Source organism: Octopus sinensis, linkage group LG7 (assembly GCF_006345805.1).
Source record: "Octopus sinensis linkage group LG7, ASM634580v1, whole genome shotgun sequence".
Lineage (NCBI taxonomy): Eukaryota > Metazoa > Mollusca > Cephalopoda > Octopoda > Octopodidae > Octopus > Octopus sinensis.
In genome coordinates, this window is record NC_043003.1 from 117248959 (window position 1) to 117271458 (window position 22500).

Genomic DNA, 22500 nt, shown 5'->3' on the forward strand with positions numbered 1-22500 from the left:
TCTTCTTTTTATTCTATTTGTTGGGAAACATGTGCTTCAGAGACTTTTTACCCGCCTTGGAAAACAACGGTGCATAACGTGTGGAGTTTCGTATTGAGGGACTGGAAAATAGCAACGCAATAATATATAAATATAAATATAGATTAGTGATACAACAAGGCACCAATGTTTACTGGAAATAGCAGTCGATACATTTACGACGCTATTTTAAAGCTTCACTGCGTATATACTGGCAAAGACGTCTGAGTGCAACAAACATGAAAAGTTTGTCTTACCTATTTCTTTACTACCCACAAGGGGCTAACCACAGAGAGGACAAACAAGGACAGACAAACGGATTAAGTCGATTATATCGACCCCAGTGCGTAACTGGTACTTATTTAATCGACCCCGAACGGATGAAAGGCAAAGTCGACCTCGGCGGAATTTGAACTCAGAACGTAGCGGCAGACGAAATACCAATTTCTTTACTACCCACAAGGGGCTAAACACAGAGGAGACAAACAAGGACAGACAAACGGATTAAGTCGATTATATCGATCCCAGTGTGTAACTGGTACTTAATTTATCGACCCCGAAAGATGAAAGGCAAAGTCGACCTCGGCGGAATTTGAACTCAGAACGTAACGGCTGACGCAATACGGCTACGCATTTCACCCGGTGTGCTAACGTTTCTGCCAGCTCGCCGCTTTAACACGAAAAATTTGTCTTACCTGTAGGAAAAACATTCGATAAATGGACAACCCAGATCGGATAATGCAGGATCGGTTTCTGACTCCTTCGTTTTGTCAACGAAATTTGTTCATTCTTATCAGCTGCATTTACCTAGACAATATTTCAAATGTTGCTACATCAATGCCAGTATGCTGGGAATTATTATTAGGACGACTCAATAGAATTTTTTAAGAGAGTAATAATTTTGATTCGAAATCATTTTTCTCGCCACGAATTAGAATGTCAGTTGACGGTTAACTATCCAACTTAAAACCCGGAGCTTAGTATAATATATAATGTAAAATGGCTGACCGTAAGGAGAGACACACAAATAAGAAAGAAGAAAGCAAAGGACCACTGATGAGGCCACAGAAGTGTGACGAAAGAACTCTGGCCGAAATAGAATTAAGATTAATGTATAAAAAAATAAAGCTGAAGCAAATTAATACCAAATGTATAGTGCGTGTGTTTTTATTGGCTAAACTGGCAACATGACCATTCCTAAATACAACATCTGTTTCAACACACGATTTCATATCAAGAATCTTGCAAAACAAATATATAAACGTAAATTAATTCTTTTATTGTTATTGTCTTGGCATTTTCCTACATTCCTTATTCTTTCACCGGAACATTCCTATCAGCCGACACATCCATATCTATGATGACGCTTATTTTTTTGTAAATTGTAGCTGTGAGGGTCCATATCACAGGCGTGGCTGTGTGGTAAGAAGCTTGCTTCCTAACCACATGTTTCCGGGTTCGGTCCTACTGCGTGGAGCCTTTGGTAAGTGTCTTCTGCTATAGCCTCGTGCCAACCAAAACCTTGTGAGCAGATTTGGTTAACGGAAAGTGTTTGAAGCTCGTCATGTGTGTGTGTGCGCGTGTTGCGTATCTGTGTGTGTGTGTGCGTGTGTCTGTCTGTGTCTTTGTGTCTGTGTTTCTTCCCCACAACCGGTGTCGGTTCGGCAAAAAAAAACCCAATAGAAACCGAGTGAAAGCAACAATAAAGATGAGGACACTAGTCTGGTGTATTCAAATAAACGCCTAGCTTTAAAACGTAAGCAGTGGCGTTGATTAACTGAACTAGAAATTCTTCAAGACGTTGCCCCAGAATGGTCGCAATCTAATGACCAAAACAAGTAGAGTGGCTATGTGGTAAGTAGCTTGCTAACCAACCACATGGTTCCAGGTTCAGTTCCACTGCGTGGCATCTTGGGCAGGTGTCTTCTGCTATAGCCCCGGGCCGACGGAAACTGAAAGAAGCCTGTCGTATATATATATATATGTATGTGTGTTTGTGTGTCTGTGTTTGTCCGCCTAGCATTGCTTGACAACCGATGCTGGTGTGTTTACGTCCCCGTCACTTAGCGGTTCGGCAAAAGAGACCGATGAATAAGTACTGGGCTTACAAAGAATAAGTCCCGGGGTCAATTTAGTTAGTTAGTTAGTTAATTTGGCTCAAAAGCAAATAGCAAGGCCATGTAGGGGGACATGGAGTTAAGTACAGGGTGGTGTTCATGTAAAGAGTTCAGGCCACTTGAGGTCCAGGGAGGCTTTGAACAAAGCGGGCGTCGGCATCTTTACCATCTCATCTGGCAGCTTGTTCCACGGATCCGCAACCCGGACGGAGAAAGCTCCTCTCCTTCGATTGAGATGAAATCGTCGCAGGTAGAGCTTTTCGGAATGACCCCGCAGCCGACGCTCCGGAGCAGGAGTGAAGAACAGCTCTTTCGAGAGGTTACACTTCCCGCTTATGATGTTGTGGGCGAGAATGAGATCACCACGGCGGCGGCGTTTTTCAAGAGAATAAAGGTCGAGCGTCCTCAGCCTTTCTTCGTAGGACAAATTTTTGAGACCATGAATGATGCGGGTAGCCAGCCTCTGGACACTTTCGAGATGCTGTATGTCTTTGAGGAGATAAGGAGAAGAGGCTTGAATCCCATACTCCAATATGGGTCTCACCAGCGTGACATAGAGTGGTAGGAATATGGCTGCTGTGAGCATTCCGAATGACCGTCGAATCAAAAACAGGATTCCGCGCGCTTTGTTGGCAGCATGGACGCACTGGGCCGAAGGCGAAAAGGAGGAATCCACCAAGATACCCAGGTCCTTTACCTGATCGGTCCTCTCCAGCAGAACGACCCGGCTCGAAATCAAGTTGAGTTGCAGGAGTAGAGCCGACAGGCAGATGACAGCACTTTGACACGTTCAGACACAGGTCCCCATCGTTAGACCACTTCCAAATTTGGTGGAGGCATCGACGAAGATCCTCTATACTACCGCGAGGAGCGACCAGTTTGATATCGTCGGCAAATAGAAGGGTGTGTTGCGTGAGGTCGTCGGGCAAGTCATTTATGAAGACTAAGAACAACAAGGGCCCAAGCACTGAACCTTGAGGCACGCCACTGCTCGCACTGGAGACGTCGGACCGCGAACCATTAACTTGAACTTGGAAGGAGCGATCTGAGAGGAAGGCACCAACCCATCGTACAATATCCGGATGGAAACTATATGCTTGAAGCTTGACAAGTAGTAGGCGGTGGTTTACCGAGTCAAAAGCTTTGCAAAGTCCAATAAAACGATGTCAACAGCATCACTATCATCGAGGATGCGCGTCACCAATTCTTCCATTACTAGTAAGTTGGTCAAGCATGATCTCTTCGGCACGAAGCCGTGTTGGGAATCAGTGATCGAGGCTGTGTTTTAGGAGGTGGAGCATCATACTTTTCTTAAGGATGGTTTCGAACATCTTGCTGATTATTGATGTAAGGGAAACCGGTCGGTAGTTAAGCGGGTCTTCGCGGCTCCCTTTCTTGAAAATTGGGCAGATTATCGCTGTTCTCCAGTCTGCAGGTATAACACCCGTCGCCAATGACATATTGAATAGTCGTGTTAAGGGCTCGCAGATGACCGGAGCCAACGCTTTGATAACCCGTGGGTGTATGCCGTCAGGGCCGTGACCCTTGTTGACATCGAGGCCTTGAATAACACGTTTGACTTCGTCCCGCGTGATGACCAATCGAAGCATTGGAGGTACCGATCTATCAAATGGAGGGGGTTCACGACCATCATCTTGTTTGAAAATAGTTGAAAAAGCCTCGGCAAATAATTGACTCTGTTGATAAGGTCCTCAATCGATACGCCTGTTGAGTCTACCACGTTGCAATCTGGTTGTTCAAGCGGGAATTCCGCTGGACATGGGCAAAGAAGGTTTTTGGATTGCTACTGGCATTTGCCGCGATTTTGTATTCATAACTAAAGCGTTCTTTCTTTTCAATTTTCACGGCTCGGTCTCGTTGAGTTTTGTACACCTCAAAAGCTGCAGTCGAATCCAGATTTTTGAATTCAGCCCAAGCAATATCTCTGAGTCGACGTTCTCGTTTAACCTTCTTCGTCACCCAGGGCTTGTGTTTCTTCCTCTTGGGAAGCCCAACGGGAACTGCCTGGTCAGTCAAACAGATTACATATGCTTTGAGGGATGACCATAGTTCGTCAACTGAGGACAACGTCATCAGGGATCGCCAGTCCAGAAGCGCGGAAGCCTCGGTTAGAATTTCAAGATTAATTGCAGAGAAGACTCCACGTGGCAGCGAAGTAATCGTGGGCGTAGAAAAAGTTGTGTGCATGACGAACTTCAGGACCGCATGATCACTCTTGGCAAGAGGGGCGCACACAGATACGTCTGACACTGATCTTGGATAGCGGGAGAATACCGGATCTAGCATAGATTTGCACGACTAAAGGCAGTGCTCCAGCATGGCCGCAGTCAAATGACTGAAACAAGTAAAAAGAAGTAAAGTATTGTTTCTCCAAACTCTATTTCATCTTGTAAAACATTTTCTTTTTAACTAAAGGCGGTGCTCCAGCATGGCCGCAGTCAAATGACTGAAACAAGTAAAAGAGTAAAAGAGTAAAGAGGTAAAGGATCAATCTCTCTTCTCACACCCTCTGATTGTTGTTGCTATTATTTACTGCTTATTTGAAACCCGTTTTTACTGTATTACGTCCCAGTGTATTACTTTGCTTACACAATCGCTCTCTGCGTCTATATTCCACCGAAGCAAAACAACCATTTTTATGCGCACAACGTTCGCTGGTTTCTCTTTACAAGTTCCACGGTTTCTGTTTATACCTACCTTAATAACGTGGAGTGTTTAGGGCAGCGAACTCGTGGTCGTAGGATCGCTGTTTCGATTCCCAGACCGGCCGTTCTGAGTGTTTATTGAGCGAAAACACCTGAAGCTCCACGAGACTCCGGCGGCGGGTGGTGGCGAACCCTGCTGTATTATTTCACCATAACTTTCTCTCACCCTTTCTTCCTGTTTATGTTGTACCTGTATTTCAAAGGGCCAGTCTTATCACACTCTGTGTCACGCTGAATCTCCCCGAGAACTACGTTAAAGGTACACTTGTCTGTGGAGTGTTCAGCCACTTGCACGTTAATTTCACGATCTGATAAAACGGGGACCTTCATCGTTCTAACCAATGGAGTCCTACGACCTGAAAGACATTTATTTGTAAGAACAGGCTTTGAGCATCCATAATGGGTCCTTCCGTTTCTTTCTCTCGCTTCTTCATTCTTCAAACATAACCCAAACTCATCTCCTGCAATATCCTGCATTTAAAAAGCTGACCGTGCAGCTTTTGACTCCAGATGTTTCTTTCCAGCCCTTGTTTCACTCTGTTCTTATATTCTTTCGCGGTCTCCACAGATTCTTTCTTTTCTCTGCCAGCTGAAAGCAAGGTTTCTGTACTATTTCTCACATATTCTTCTAAATCACTTTCCGTCATCTTATTATTATTATTATTATCATTATTATTATTATTATTATTATTATTATTATTATTATTATTATAATTATTGTTATCAACATAATCATCATCAGCATCAGCATCTCTATCATCATCATCATCATCATCATCATCATTATTGTCGTTGTTGTTCTTTTTATTATTTTTATTCTTTTGCTATCATTCCCAGGGCACCTATGACAACAGGTATTAATCTTCAGGTTCCACATTTTGCTAATTTCTATTTCAAGATCTTTATATTTGCTCAGTTTTTGGTAGGTCTTGACAGATACGTTACTATTATTATTATTATTATTATTATTATTATTATTATTATTATTATTATTATTATTATATTATTATTACTCAGGTCATTGCTTGGAATCCATTTTGGAATCTTGAGCTTAGTAGCCCTCGGTCTTAAGCACGACGCCCACGGGTATATGGCGTAGTGGTTAAGAGAGCGTGCTACCAACCCCAAGATTCCGAGTTCGATTCTAAGCAGTTACCTGAATAATAATAATAATAATATAATAATAATAATAATAATAATAATAATAATAACAATAATAATAATAATAATAATAATAATAATATAATAATAATAATAATAATAAGAAGAAGAAGAAGAAGAAGAGAAGAAGAAGAAGAAGAAGAAGAGAAGAAGAAGAAGAACAACAACAACAACAACAACAACAACAACATCGAAAAATGCCTTAGGAATGAGACCCCAGGTTCGAAATTTCCTCAAGACACCTCATGAACCTGGAGGGTATATCAGCCGAAACGTTGTGTTAACAAGAAACAAAATTAGGACAAATATCCATCAAATGTAAATACTGTAAATAATGAATATAGTTATTGTTTATAACTGTTGTGCCTCAAGTGGAAAACTTGCACTGACTGATTCACCGTCAAAAACTCTACCCTCTCTCCACACTTGCCCCTCCGGCTTGGTCCTTTCCCTGTCTCCTTGCCGTCTCAACCGTACTCCACCTCGACAACTCGAACCCTCCCCAGCTATCTGTGTCTTCTAGCAATACTTTCGCCGCTGCAATAATATATAAAATTTATGTATCTAATTTTCCATGTGCGTGTATGTGTGTGTGTATGTGTGTGTATGTGTGTAAGTGTGTGTGTGTAACTGTGTAAGTGTGCGTTTATATCGGTAGTTAGTACGAAATTAGATTATATTCAAGCCAATTGACACAAATCACATAGACCTAGATCGATATATTCTTGACAAATGCACACTCACATACAGACACACAACAGATATACGTATACACACATACGCACACAGAAGTACACACACACACACACATACACACACACACAAGTACACATTAAATGCCAAATAAATTTAGAAAAGAAAACAAACAGTAATATTTTTGTATCTCAGCTTTGAACCGATTTGACTGGAAATTTGTTGAGTAGAGGATAATGGTGAATTATGGGGAAGATGTATCGATCAGTAAGTAAAGAAATAATTACGAAAATATCAACTGCCAAAATGTTAAGTAGAATGATCGTAATCGTACACGTGATGTTGTGGATAATAGCCATTAGATTTGTATTGGTAGTAATAATAGCATTAATACCACTGGCTGTTGCAAGAGTAGTAGTAGTAGTAGTAGTAGTAGTAGTAGTAGTAGTAGTAGTAGTAGTACAAGCTAATAAAAGTCACAAAACTTGCGTTCAATTTTTTTTGCTTTTGGGTGATGTCATCCTTTCTCAATCATAAAAATGTTTTGATAAAAGTATTTTTTATTCAACCTGAATAAGAATAAAATGATAATAATAATGATAATAACATAAATGAAATAATAATAATAATAATAATAATAATAATAATAGTAATAATGATGATGATAATGATGATGATGATAATAATAATAATAATAATAATAATAATAATAATAATAATAATAATAATAATAAGGATAATAATAATAATGATGATGATAATAATAATAATAATAATAATGATAATGATAATGATGATGATGATGATGATGATGATGATGATGATGATGATGATGATGATGATAATAATAATAATAATAATAATAATAATAAGAAGAAGAAGAAGAAGAAGAAGAAGAAGAAGAAGAAGAAGAAGAAGAAGAAGAAATGTACATTGTTTTGTCTTGGTATAAAAGATGGGCTACAGCAACTGTTCTGCTCAATACCACAGATTTGCTTGTCAGTTGTTTGACCTTAACCAGTTGAACATGTCCCTTGGGAGCTGACAATATGTGCATCTCTGACCATGGGCAGAAGTAGTGGGGGAGCATCATAGCCGTGTGTTGAGAGGAATTCTTGGAGGTTTGGATAATTCACCTCTGGAAACATGGGTGGTTCGTTCAACATTCTTAAACAATCCTTATCCAGGCACCTTTTGAGCGGGATGGGCTACTCGACCTGGAGAAAATTCTAACTGGACCCCAACTGCAAGGTCATGTGCTGTTTATCTTGATATATCAACATGTCGCGCACATATGGTTGTGATGCATGTGCCTGGTGTACCCTTATCAGACGGGTGGTCATGATGGGTATACTGGGCTTCGTATATTTTACCCTAGTGTCACTTTGATGGCATGCACGGCTCTCTCACTAAATAATAATAATAATAATAATAATAATAATAATAATAATAATAATAATAATAATAATAATAACAATAATAATAATAATAATAATTGATGTATCAATACCAGCAGATGACAACGTGTCTCTAAAAGAAATGTGGAAACTTTCAAAATGCAAAGTCCTGGAAATAGAGGTAACCAGAATGTGGAATCTAAAAACAGAAACAATTCCTATCATAATAGGCACATTAGGCATGATAAAAAAATATTCAGACAAATACATAACAAAAACACCAGGACTTACAAACACATATAACATACAGAAAATTGCACTACTGGGCACTGCACACATCCTACGCAGAACACTTTCCAAACAATAACCATCAGAGCATCACAACAAATCACAGCACATACCCAAGGCACACAGAGCTGTGAAGACACGCTATAAAAATAAAGCTACTGAATAATAATAATAATAATAATAATAATAATAATAATAATAATAATATAATAATAATAATAATAATAATAATAATAATAATAATAACAATAGAACTAAAACAGAAAATTGTGAAAGGAATACATCAGAGGGGTGAAGTAGCTAATGAAGTCTAAGCTAAATGGTCCGAACCTAGTGAAGTCTGTAAAAACTTGGGCAGAATCCTAACTCGGAGACTCAGCAGCTTTTGTAGATTGGACAAAAATGCTGGCATTACTATCACCACGCCTCTTTTGTCTAGCCTTAATACCTCTCTCAAGATCACTCAATGATGTTTGATAAAAATATATATCATCTCATTTACATGGGTGATTTAAAGCTCTTTGCAAAAAATGACCAACAACTCAAGGGCTTACTAGCGATTGTTAAATAATTCAGTGATGACATCAGAATGCAATTTGGCCTCGAGAAATGTGCAAAAGCTACCTTTATCAAAGGAAAAATAAATAAAAACATCTAACGTTAACTTTGACCACCAGAATGTCATAAAATAGTTAGAACCAGCGGAGAGCTACAAATACCTTGGAGTATTTGAAGGAGACGGAAACAAACATTCAGTGATGAGGAAAAGGTTAAGAAGAGAATGTTAACGCAGGGTAAGTGCTATACTCAAGACAGAGCTGAATGCAAGAAACAGGATCGAAGCGATCAATGCTTTAGCCATACCAGTCATGACTTACAGTTGCAATATCATTAAGAAGTCAATTACTGAAATATGTAATCTTGACAGAAAATACGGAAACTGTTGACAATGCATAGAATGCACCACCCTAAAGCAGATATAGAACAACTTTATCTGCGAAGAAAATAGGGAGGCCGTGGACTTTTACAACTGGGATTAACAATGAAGATTGCCACCACTGGCTTGGACACCTACCTGAAAAGCTCTGAGGACTGGATGTTAAAACTTGTCTCAAAACATGAAAACAAGAAAGCATCATACTCAGTAAAAAAAATAGGCAAAGGAATATCTAAGTGAATTCCGAATACAATAAATTCTGGTATTAGACATACAAGAAACAAGCATAGAAAAAGCTAAGCGCATGAAAACCCGTGCTAAAACTGCTGCTCATATCCTACGCAAAATACTTTCTATGTAATCTCAAGTTTTAAAACAAACATAATTTTCTTATGGTTTCTTAAACATTCACTAGTACAACACTAAGTACAAAACCAAATATATGGCACCCTAGGCATAACACCAACATGAACTTCCAACTTGAGGTCTCCGGGTGAGGCTTGGAACCAGCTTGTACAAATGTAAAGCAAAAGTCAAACATAGAATAATAATAAAAATAATAATAATATTAATAATAATAATAATAACAACAACAACAACAACAACAACGGAAAATACCTTAGGAATGAGAACCCAGGTTCGAAGTTTCCCCAAGACACATGATGAAGGCTGGAGGTTATATCAGCCGAAATGTTGTGTTAACAACAAACAAGGTGAGGAAAAATATCCGTCAAATGTAAATAATGTACGTAATTCCTCATGTCTTAAATATAGAACTGAATAACTATTTTGTAGGAAGAAGGTCAATTCAAAGGAAGTTTATTATTATTCATCTCAGGCCAGGGACGGGTAAGAAACAAGAAATAACCTTGTCAAATATAGAGACAAGTATTGCATAATGTGGTATCACGTCAAGTATGGTTACCAGAAATAAGGGATGGAAAAGGTGAGAGAGTAGAATGATGGCAAGCCACTCCCCGAACGAAGAGAAGGGAAAACAAGGAGGAATGTGCAATGGGCGAACTTTCCTTCAAGACATTCTTTTATTGTTTTAAGTGTTTCATTCATTTGAGTGCGGCCATGCTGGAGTGCCGCCTTTAATCGAACAAATCGATTTCGGGACTTATTGTTTTGTAAGCCTAGTACTTATTCTATCAGTCTCTTTTGCCGAACCGCTAAGTTACGGGGACGTGAACACCACAACATCGGTTGTAAAGCGATGGTGAAGGGACAAACACATATACAGACACACATACATACACATTAATATATATATATATATATATATATATTACATACATATATATATATATATATAAATATATATATACATATATATACGACGGGCTTCTTTCAGTTTCCCTCTACAAAATACACTCACAAGGCTTTGGTCGGCCAAGGTTATAGTGCCCAAAGTTCCACGTAGTGGGGACTGAACATCGACCCGTGTGGTTCGTAAGCAAGCTACTTAACACACAGTCTCTCCTGCGACTAAATATATATATATAAATAATATATATTATATCTATATATATATAATATAATATATATATATATATATATATATATATATATATATACATATATATACAAATATGTACATACACACACATACGACCGGATTCTTTCAGTTTCCACCTACCAAATCTACTCACAAGGTTTCGGTCAGCCCGAGGCTATAATAGAGGACTCTTGCCCAAGGTGCCACTAAACCCGGAACCATGTGGTTAGGAAGCAAGCGACTTACCACACAACCACTCCTGCGCCTATAATAGAATAAATATAAATGTAACATGAAATAGTATAAAGTCCTAGAGAAGCGGAATGGTTAAGAGAGTGACGTAGCTTTTGATAAGAAATAGAAAAGAAAACGAACCGATGTCTATTAGACACCAAGTGCCATGGAGAAGACAGTGGATTGATGAGAATTTGAATACAAAGCCTTATTTAGTTCAGTGAGAGCGCAATAATTTATGGTAGTACGAGTAATATGAGAAGGTTTTGTAATAATGGCAACAACAGACACCAGAGAAGCTATTTAGGAGGAAGTCTTAGTTCTCATATAATATTTAAAGATTCTCGTCGGCATAAATTACAAGATAGTCTTCCCTTGTATGGTATTCCGGTATTAACGAAGACCAAGAAAGTTCCTAAAGCTTTCTAATTGGTGGATGCTGGTCACCAGAAACAGGGGAGAATGTTTACTGGTTATTTCGAGAACGAGTTAATATGTGCGATGTGGTCGACAACTTCAGTCAATCGTCGGCCCATTGTCAATTCTGGTGGACTTGCGCTTTGCTGTAGTAGCTATATGCTTATACACAACATTATAGCATAGACAAGAACTGCTCTAATTGGTATTCAGCAGTTAGATATCTTCTGATCTCCCGTTACGTGCAATGCAATATTTGTCTCGTCAAGATCGTTATAGATGGAAGTATTTTCAGTCGTATCATTAATATCATTATCGCTGCCATCATTATTAGATTATAATTATTATTTGAGCCACTGCCATAACTATATTATTATTACGATTATAACTACTGCTACGTAAACCACGACTCTCATTACTATTATTCTTATCACAATCATTACCGCTGTTTATAATATTGTCTTTGTTATTATGTGTGAGTGTAGGAGGAGGCAACTTAACGGGGGACGGTTGGTTCTGCAATTGCGGGCGCCAGAAATAATATTACTATAATAGCTATTAATGTGGAATGGAAGCACTCCGTCGGTTACGACGACGAGGGTTCCGGTTGATCCGAATCAACGGAACAGCCTGCTCGTGAAATTAACGTGTAAGTGGCTGAGCACTCCACAGACACGTGTACCCTTAACGTAGTTCTCGGGGATATTCAGCGTGACACAGAGAGTGACAAGGCCGGCCCTTTGAAATACAGGTACAACAGAAACAGGAAGTAAGAATGAGAGGAAGTTGTGGTGAAAGAGTACAGCAGGGATCACCACCATCCCCTACCGGAGCCTCGTGGAACTTAAGGTGTTTTCGCTCAATAAACACTCACAACGCCCGGTCTGGGAATCGAAACCACGATCCTATGACCACTGGGCCATTGCGCCTCCTATAGCTATTAATAGGATAGTTAGCATTACATTTTTTTAATATTGTTGTTGTTGCTTTTAAAATGTGTACTTATATCGTTATTGTCGCTATTATCACTACATTCAATTTTACCAATATTAGGTAATATTAGGTAAAGTTTTGGCATTATTACTATTATTATTTTTTTTTCCATCTTCAAATGTTCTTCCGTTTCTCGCCGAGTGTTTTCCGTACACCTAGGGAAGAGAAGCGCATTATATGCATCCCAGATTACACGCGCAAATTTACATGTAAAATATGTATTAGAAAGTTAATAAATAAATAAATTCATGGATGGATGTTGTTTTCACAGCGATAGCAGTACCTGAGCCGTTCCAGTTAATACGACTTTTTGCACTTCCCGTAGGGATGGTAAGCCTGGTACCATTTTCAAATAGGTTTCAGTACCTTTGTTTTTTATATGAAAACTTAATAATAATAATAATTATTATTATTATTATTATTATTATTATTATTATTATTATTATTATCATTATTATATTATTATTATTATTATTATTATTATTATTATTATTATTATTATTATTATCATTAATAATGTGCGGCGAGCTGGCAGAATCGTTAGCATGCCGGTCGAAATGCTTAGCGGGATTTCGTCTGCCGTTACGTTCTGGGTTCAAATTCAGCCGTCGTTGACAATACCTTTCATCCTTTCGGGGTCGATTAAATAATAAGTACTAGTTATGCACTGGTGTCGATGTAATCGACTTAATACCGTTGTCCGTCCTTGTTTGTCCCCTCTATGTTTAGCCTCTTGTGGACAATAAAGAAATAATTATTAACGTTATTCTCGTTTTCAATTCTATTTCCGTTATAATTTTTCATTTTATTATGGTTGTTCTTTGCAAAGTGTTGTCATGGATAATATTGCTTATGCAATTGTTAATGATATTAAGGTCAATGTATTTATTGTGATATTAATTTCTATTTTTATTACCATTGCCTTTGCACAGATTCTAACGTTGGAGCGCGACTCGATTGTATTTTACTAAACGATATTTCAACAGTATGTCTGTCTTTGTCAAGTTCAAAATAAGAAGTGATAAAAATTCAAAAATTTAAACGTAAAGTATGAACGAGAGCAAGTAGCGTCCACACGTTGATGGAATGACATCACCATATTTTAAGTCTTTAACAGGATGAAAAGAAAGAAACTTTACCTAATATTGATATATGCCCTGTCGCATACAGTTTAAAGCCCGTGAACAGTGGTCATCTACCTAATATCAACAACAGCATGGCGGTATATGCCACTGGATTTACTTCAGGCATTCCTTTGTGTCCGTAGAGTATATAAAATTATAGGAGAAAGAAGTAAGAAAATGAAAATTCACAGTCGAATATTATTCACTACGATCGTAATAGCGAATATAATGTTGTAAATATATAGATATATATAATATATTATATATATATATAATATAATATATATATATATATAGATATGGATAGATACTAGATAGATACACATTATATTATATATATTGTATGTGGGGGCGTGTGTGATGCATGTATATATATATATATATATAATAAACGGGAAGCTTTATATAAACAAAAGACGAAGGCAGGTGGAAAACAAACGAACAATTGTATTAGTATGGCGCTCAGGAAATATAAATAAAACAAGTCTTTAACGTTTCGAGCCTACGCGCTTCAACAGAAAGATAACAGAGAGAGAAAAAAACACAGAAAGAAGGAGAGAAAAAAAAAATGCGTGCAGTAGCTAACGAATCAACATGGCGATCTGATTTCGGCCAGAGGTCAAAGATCAAACATGAGACGCGAGAGCGAAATAAGGGGAGATAATAGGGTTGATAAAAGGGTTGAGGGACCAGCTAAAAGTGCGTGGGAGGGGTCTGGATGTGTGTATGTATAGGGTTGGTGTATGTATTAGTATGTATAAGGGGTGTGTGTGTGTGTGTGTGTATGAGAGAGTATTAGTGCGTAAGATTGGTCTGGACGTGCGTATGTATGGGGTTGGTGTATGTATTAGTATGTATTAGTATGTATTAGTACGTATTGGTATGTATAGGTGTGTGTGTGTGTGTTGAGAGAGAGTATAAGTGCGTATGCGGGGTCTGGACGTGTGTATGTATAGGGTTGGTGTAAGTATTAGTATGTACTAGTATGTATTAGTACGTATTAGTATGTATTAGTTGGTGTGTGTATTAGTATGGCACATCATATGTGATGTGATGTGTAAAGTCATGTGGTGTAGTGAGGAGAAGAGGGGGGAGGGGAGGAAGAAGAGGGGGAGGGGGAAGGAGAAAGGAGGAAGGGGAGGGGAAGAAAGGGGAGGGAGAAGGGAGAGGAGAGGATGGGGGGAATGAAGGGGATGAGGGGAGAGAGAGAGAGAAGGGGAGAGAGGGAGTGAGGGAGCAGAGGGAAGGGGAAGAGGGAGGGAGAAAGAGGGAAGAAGGGAAGGGGAGTAGGGGTGAAAAGGATGAAGGACTGAGAGTAGGGGTCGGGGGGGAGAAAGGAAGGTGAGGAGGGGGTGAGGTTGGGGTTAGATGAGGAGGGGGGAGAGAGTGGAGACCAAATGGCGTATAAGAGCGAAGAGAGAAGATTAATTCCTGTTCACGGCGCAAACGGGAATCCGGATGGCCTCTGTGTAAGGACAAACCGAACACAGATAGGTGTTGCAAGGAGGACCGGTGGAGCGGAAATGGCGTGAGACCGGGTGTGTCGTTCGCAAGGTGGATGTCACGAAGGTGTTCCGCGAACCGGTCAGCCAAGCGGCGTCCCGTTTGTCCGATGTACAAGGAATTGCAGAGAGAGCAAGAGATGCAATAGATAATATTGCTGGAGGTGCAGGTGAAGGAGTGGATGATGGGATAGGGTCGATGGTGGGTGCTAGTGAGGCGGGTGGTGTTGGAGAGGTAAGGGCAAGTGCGGCAACGTGGGCGGGAGCAGGGGAACGAGCCGGGTTGGGAGGTAGGGTCAGGGAAGGAGCTATGGACCAAAAGGTCTCGAAGGTTGTGGGCTCGTTTGAAAGAGGGGAGGGGTCGGTTAGGGAAGAGGTGTGAAGTGGACGGGTCGGACTGGAGATGACGGAAAGCTCGAAGAATGGTGCGTTGGAGACGTAGGGTCGTGGGGTGGTAAGTGAGGGAAAAGGGAGGCGGGAGACTACAGGGCGGGTTCGGGGAGAGAGAGCAGATACACGGTCCACGGACCGTGCTCTGGCAAGGGCGGTGTGGATAGTGGTGAGGGGGTATCCACGTAGGGTGAAGTGGTGAGCCATACGTTGAGACTGAGTCTCAAAGTCATGGTCGTCACTACAGAGCCTACGTAGACGGAGGGAGGAATGGAATTGGGGATGGAAAGCTTGGTGTGTTCTGGGTGGGAGGAAGAGAAGTTGAGGTATGAGTGTGAGTCTGTGTGTTTGTAGTGAATGGAGGTGGTAAGAGTGGAGTGAAGAATGCTAACCGAAATGTCGAGGAAGGAGACAGAGGTGTTGGAGATAGTGGAAGTGAAGTGGAGGGCTGGATGGAAAGATTGGACGAAAGAGAGGAAGGAATCTAGATGTTCGCGGGAGAGTGAGGTGGCACCGATAATGTCGTCAATATAACGACCATATAGTTCAGGAGTGGGACCAGTGAAATTAGAGAATATTTGGGCCTCAACATAGCCAACGAACAGGTTCGCATAGTTGGGGCCCATTCGCGTTCCCATGGCCACTCCCGAGACCTGATGGTAGAACTCGCCCGCGAACGAGAAGCAGTTCAGAGTAAGGACAAGTTCGGCCAGACGAATGAGTGTGGAGGTGTCAGGTACAGGGTTAGAGCGGAGGTCAAGAAAGTGTCGAGGGCCTGCAGTCCTTCGTGGTGAGGGAAACAGTATAGAGGCTTTGGATGTCCATAGTAAAAAGGATTTTGGAGGAGCCGGGAGGAAAGAGAGAAAGAGTTGAAAAGCCGGAGAGCATGGTTGGTATCGTGGATGTGGGAGGGAAGAGATGCCACTAGGGGGGCAAGGACACGGTCGAGGTATTTAGAGATGAGCTCCGTGGGGCAGTTACAGGCGGAGACGATGGGCGGCCAGGGTTGTTGGGTTTGTGGATTTGGGGAGGAAGTAAATGGTGGGGGTACGTGGGGTTCGCACAATTAGGTTGGATGCGGTGCGGGGGAGACGGGAGGACGAGAGATGAGGTCTTGGACAGTAGAGGATACCGTCTGTTGGTAGCTACGTGTGGGGTTAGAGGCAGAGGGGAATAGAAGGAGGTGTCATTGAGTTGGCGGAAAGCCTCGGCCCTATAGAGGTCCGCGCGCCACACCACTACAGCTCCACCCTTGTCAGCCGGTTTGATGATAATGTCAGCGCGCCGTTGGAGGGAACGAAGAGCCAAGAGCTCAGCCGGGGAGATGTTGAGGCGGCGTTGGCGCCTGGAGAAGTTGAACCGCTCCAATGCACGCTGACAAGCGCCCGCGAAAAGATCCACTGCTAGGATCTGGCCAGGGGCAGGCGTCCACGGGGATGGGTCGGCGGCCCAGGCCAGTGAAGCAGTCGTCCTCTTCGTTGGGTGTGTGGGTGGCGAGTCGTGGTAATGCGCACCCAACCGGACACGGCGCACAAAGCTGTGGACATCAACTCGCGTCTGGAATTCCTTACAGGATGGAGTGAGGGGGATGAAACGCAGACCCCTACCAAGGACGGAGCGTTCAGCCGCAGAGAGGGGAAGATCGGGGGGAATGGTAACAACAGACGGAAGTGGAGAAGGGGTGGGTGGAATAGAAGTAGGAGGGGTGGTAGGTCTCGTGGAGGTCTGAGGGGGAGGGATTGGAGAGGTGTGTGGGGTGGTTGTTGGGCGGGGGCGGGGCAGTAGGGTTAGGTGTAGGTGGATGGAGCCTAACGGAGGGGAGAAGGGGTTGTAGGGAGGGGCAGTGGGTTAGGTGTGGGTGGATGGAGCCTATCGGGAGGGGAGAAGGTGGTGGAAGGAGTTGGGGGAGTTGGGGTGGTAGTGGCGTCGGGTAGGGGGAATGGAAGAGTGATTGGAGTTTACGAAGTTTGGTATCAGAAAGAAATTGATGGAAGAGTTGATTCAATGGATAATGAAGCGTAGCGTGTTTGGAGCATAGAGAGGCGGCGAGAGAGAGGAGAAGAAGGTGGAGAAAGCAGGAGGAAGAAGGCGGTTGATGGCATGTAGTTTGGAGAGATTGAAGCGAATGGTGGCCCGCATAAGGCGGTAAGATGTGGTGCGGAGTATGGGTAAGATGAAGAATCCGAGTGGAGAGCAGGGTGGAAGTGGAGGCGGAAACCTTTAGGGGATGAGTCGGTGATGTAGGCAGCGGCTTAGGAAAGAGACATGGCTAGAGAAGCGGGTTTTTTTAAAAAGAAGTAGAGAGAGATTAACGGACGGCTGAAGGCAATATACAGGAAGCGAACGTAGATGATCCTTCAAACGGTGATGGAGAGTGAGGAGGTAGGACCTAGGATCCGGCATGATGGGATAGCGGAAAAAAAACGTTCGAAAAAACAAAAAAAAACAAAAAACAAAAATTATCGTATGAAAAAAATAGAAAAAAAGGATAGCGAAAAAAGGGGAAAAACAAACGTTCAAAAAAAAAACAAAAAATATAATCGTATGAAAAAACTAGATAAGTAAGCGATAGGGGCAGAAAAGACGGGGCAAACGGAAAAGGGAAAGAAAGAAGGGAAGCAGAGAGAGGGGAGGCAAAAAAAGGGGGGTGCAGGCAGAGGAACGGAGTATGGACATCCAGAGAGGGAAGAAGACGGAAAGGAGAACAAAAATTCAGGAAAATGTGGAAGCATGAAATGAATGTAAAAAAAGTGGTAATATAAGAGAAATAAAAATACAACAAACGGGACAGTTTATGCGAACAAGTTCAAGGTTGAAAGTTCAAGGTGAGAAATGTGTAGACGTCGTGGTATATTTTTTAAGGATTTCACATCAATGCAAAGTCACTTTGATCCGCGAAAGAGAGGTGCAGCCAATGGTAAGTATCCAAGAGGTAAAGAAAATCCAAGGTAGAGGTAAGTGTTGATAGTGGTATTGGTAGAATATAGGATGAAAGTGAGACCACGTGAGCGCATAATATATAACGGGAAGCTTTATGAAAATAAACAAAAGACGAAGGCAGGTGGAAAACAAACGAACAATTGTATTAGTATGGCGCTCAGGAAATATAAATAAAACAAGTCTTTAACGTTTCGAGCCTACGCTCTTCAACAGAAAGATACACAGAGAGAGAAAAAACACAGAAAGAAGGAGAGAAAAAAATGCGTGCAGTAGCTAACGAATCAACTGGCGATCTGATTTCGGCCAGAGGTCAAAGATCAAACATGAGACGCGAGAGCGAAATAAGGAGAGATAATAGGGTTGATAAAAGGGTTGAGGACCAGCTAAAAGTGCGTGGGAGGGGTCTGGATGTGTGTATGTATAGGGTTGGTGTATGTATTAGTATTATAAGGGTGTGGTGTGTGTGTGTGTGTATGAGAGAGTATTAGTGCGTAAGATTGGTCTGGACGTGCGTATGTATGGGGTTGGTGTATGTATTAGTATGTATTAGTATGTATTAGTACGTTTGGTATGTATAGGTGTGTGTGTGTTGTGTGAGAGAGAGAGTATAAGTGCGTATGCGGGGTCTGGACGTGTGTATGTATAGGGTTGGTGTAAGTATTAGTATGTACTATTATGTATTAGTACTATTAGTATGTATTAGTTGGTGTGTGTATTAGTATGGCACATCATATGTGATGTGATGTGTAAAGTCATGTGGTGTAGTGAGGAGAAGAGGGGGAAAAAGAAGAAGAGGGGGAGGGGGAGGGGGAGAAGATATATATATATATATATATTATATATATATAATATATATATATATATATATTGGGTTGTCCAGAAAGTTCGTGCCGATTTATAGTAGCTTACCTTCGACTTATTTTAGAATATGGTCGAGTCCATAAAATAGGATTTGACTACACCTCCATTTAGAGCACAGTTTAAGCTTTCTTTTCGTGGAAGAAGGTATATGTTCCTATAACCTGTGTTAATTCTGTAACCATTTAAAATGGAAGATAAGAAAGTTTATTTTCGGCACTTGACGCTTTTCTTTTTCCGTAAAGGGAAAAATGCCTCACAAGCAACCAAAGAAATATGCGCAGTTTACGGTGATGTTTCTTTATCCGAAAGAACTGTGCCTGGTAAAACATGAGTACCTGGTAAAGCGTGGGTACACAAATCGCCCGATGTTTGGGTACCACATAAGTTGAGTGAGAAGAACCTTTTGGGTCACATTTCCATCTGAGATTCGCTTTATAAACGGAATGAAAACACGCCTTTTTTAAAGCAAATTGTGACAGGTGATGAAAAATGGATTATCTACTGAAATGTTCAGAGAAAGCGATCCTGGAGTAAGCGACATGAGCCACCCTTAGCCACCCAAAAGCGGGTCTTCGCCCTAAAGATGTTTTGCTTTGTGCCTGGTGAGATTGGAAGGAATTCTGTACTATGAGCTTCTCCCAAGTAACCAGACAATTAATTCTGAGAAATACTACACACAACTGGATGAGTTAAAAGCAACAATTCAAGAGAAACGTCCAGAATTGGTCAACATGAAGGGTGTTGTTTTCCAACATGATAATGCAAGACCGTACGTTTCTTTGGGAACTAGGCAAAAATTGCTGCAGCTCGGCTGCATTGTGTTACCCCGCCCTCCATATTCCCCAAATTTTGTGACTTCGGATTTCCACCTATTCAGGTCTTAATGGTAAAGATTTTAATTCCTTGGATGACGTAAAAAGATACCTTTATGAATTTTTGCCATGAAACCACCTCAGTTCTGGGAAGAGGGTATTTTCAAGTTGACGGAAAGATGGAGACGCATTGTGCAGCAAAATGGTTCATATTTGGTTGATTAGAAATGTAATGGCAAGTATTCATTGACCTTTTTTCTTTCCTTTAAAAATCGGCACGAACTTTCCGGACAACCCAATATATATATATTCAACTGAAGAACCAGTCAATTGGATGTTTAACACAACCGTTTGAAGGATTTATTTTCCTTAGTTTGTTACATTATATGTATATATATATGTCACTCTCGCATACACACGCACGCGCACCTTAGTTTTGGGATCACCACTACTTTATTATCTCCCCTTCTTCCTAGCTCTCCTCTCTGACCATCTCTGACTGGCATTCGCCATGATAGATCGCTAGCCACTAAACCTTCTTCGTTTTATTTCTCTCTCTTTTTATTTCTGTGTTCCTTTTTGTCGAAGAGCGTTGGCTCGAAATATAAAAGACTTACTTCCTGGGCGTTGAACAAATATATCTGTTTGTTGTTTCACACCCGTGTGTGTGTGTGTGTGTGTGTGTTGTATGTATATGTATATATATAAGCTGTATTACGTAAACAGGTAATATGTTCTGTATTTAAACATATTATCATTGTTATTCATGCGAACAAAAAATTTGACACACACACATTTACTTAAAAGCATATATACATTTGTGCAATGCATGAGTGGCGCAGGAGTGGCTGTGTGGTAAGTAGCTTGCTAACCAACCACATGGTTCCGGGTTCATTCCCACTGCGTGGCATCTTGGGCAAGTGTCTTCTGCTATAGCCCCGGGTCGACCAAAGCCTTGTGAGTGGATTTGGTAGACGGAAACTGAAAGAAGCCTGTCGTATATATGTACATATATATATGTATGTGTGTGTGTTTGTGTATCTGTGTTTGTCCCCCTAGCATTGCTTGACAACCGATGCTGGTGTGTTTACGTCCCCGTCACTTAGCGGTTCGGCAAAAGAAACCGATAGAATAAGTACTGGGCTTACAAAGAATAAGTCCCGGGGTCGATTTGCTCGACTAAAGGCGGTGCTCCAGCATGGCCGCAGTCAAATGACTGAAACAAATAAAAGAGTAAAAAGAGAGAGTGCGTGTGTTTCTATATTTGCTATTTTCTCCTATTTTCCTTCTGCGATTCCAACTCTCATAGTCATCTATATTTTTCTCTCTACGAGTTTTTCTCCTCTGGAGTCTGTTTCTATGTCCTGGTTTCTACGATCCAATCTTTTCTATTCAATCTATTACATCTTAGTTCCACTACAGTCCTCACCAATTCCAATTTAATATTGATTTTCCTGTTCTTCACCTTCTAATTTTTATTCAATATATTCCGTTCATTTTTTTCACCCATTCTTTCTAGTTTTCTTTCAGAACAAACATCAAGTCTTTTCCTCTCTTATAATGCCATATTTTTCTTGCCATAAGCTGCTTACATCTCCCAAATAACATATCACATCGACATAGGTTTCTGCTAAGCCAGAATTTTATACACATACACACACGCACACATGCACAAACACACACGCACACACAAACTCAAACACATACGCACACACGCACATATACTCACGCACCTAAACAGAAACATATATATATATATATATATATATATAATATATATATAATATTATATATTATATATATATATATATAATATATATATATACATATATATATATACATATTATATATATGTACATTTGCATGCATACATACATATATATATAGATATATAGATATATATACATGCATATATATATATATATATATTATATATATTCACGCGTTGTGCGCAATGATAGACCGACATATTTATTTGTTTTCTCATAGAAAATAAATGCAAACATATGCAGATTATGTATGTGTGCCATACATACATACGCACATGTATATTGTCATACTATACAGACGTAAATATATATATATATATTTATATATATATACATATATATATATATATATTCATATACATCCATATATACATATATAAATTATGTATGCATATATATATATTTATACATGTATATATTCACTTACCTTTTTACAAAAGGAGGATCCGTCATTTTATTGTAAATATATTCCCAATATTTTTTTCTGTACTCTGTTCACTTGATTCTTATACACGGACGAATTTTTATTGTTTTTTTAAATCTTGTTCCTGCTATTTTGCTTTTTCATTTATTCATACACATACACACATATATCTTTATACATACATGCATATATTTTA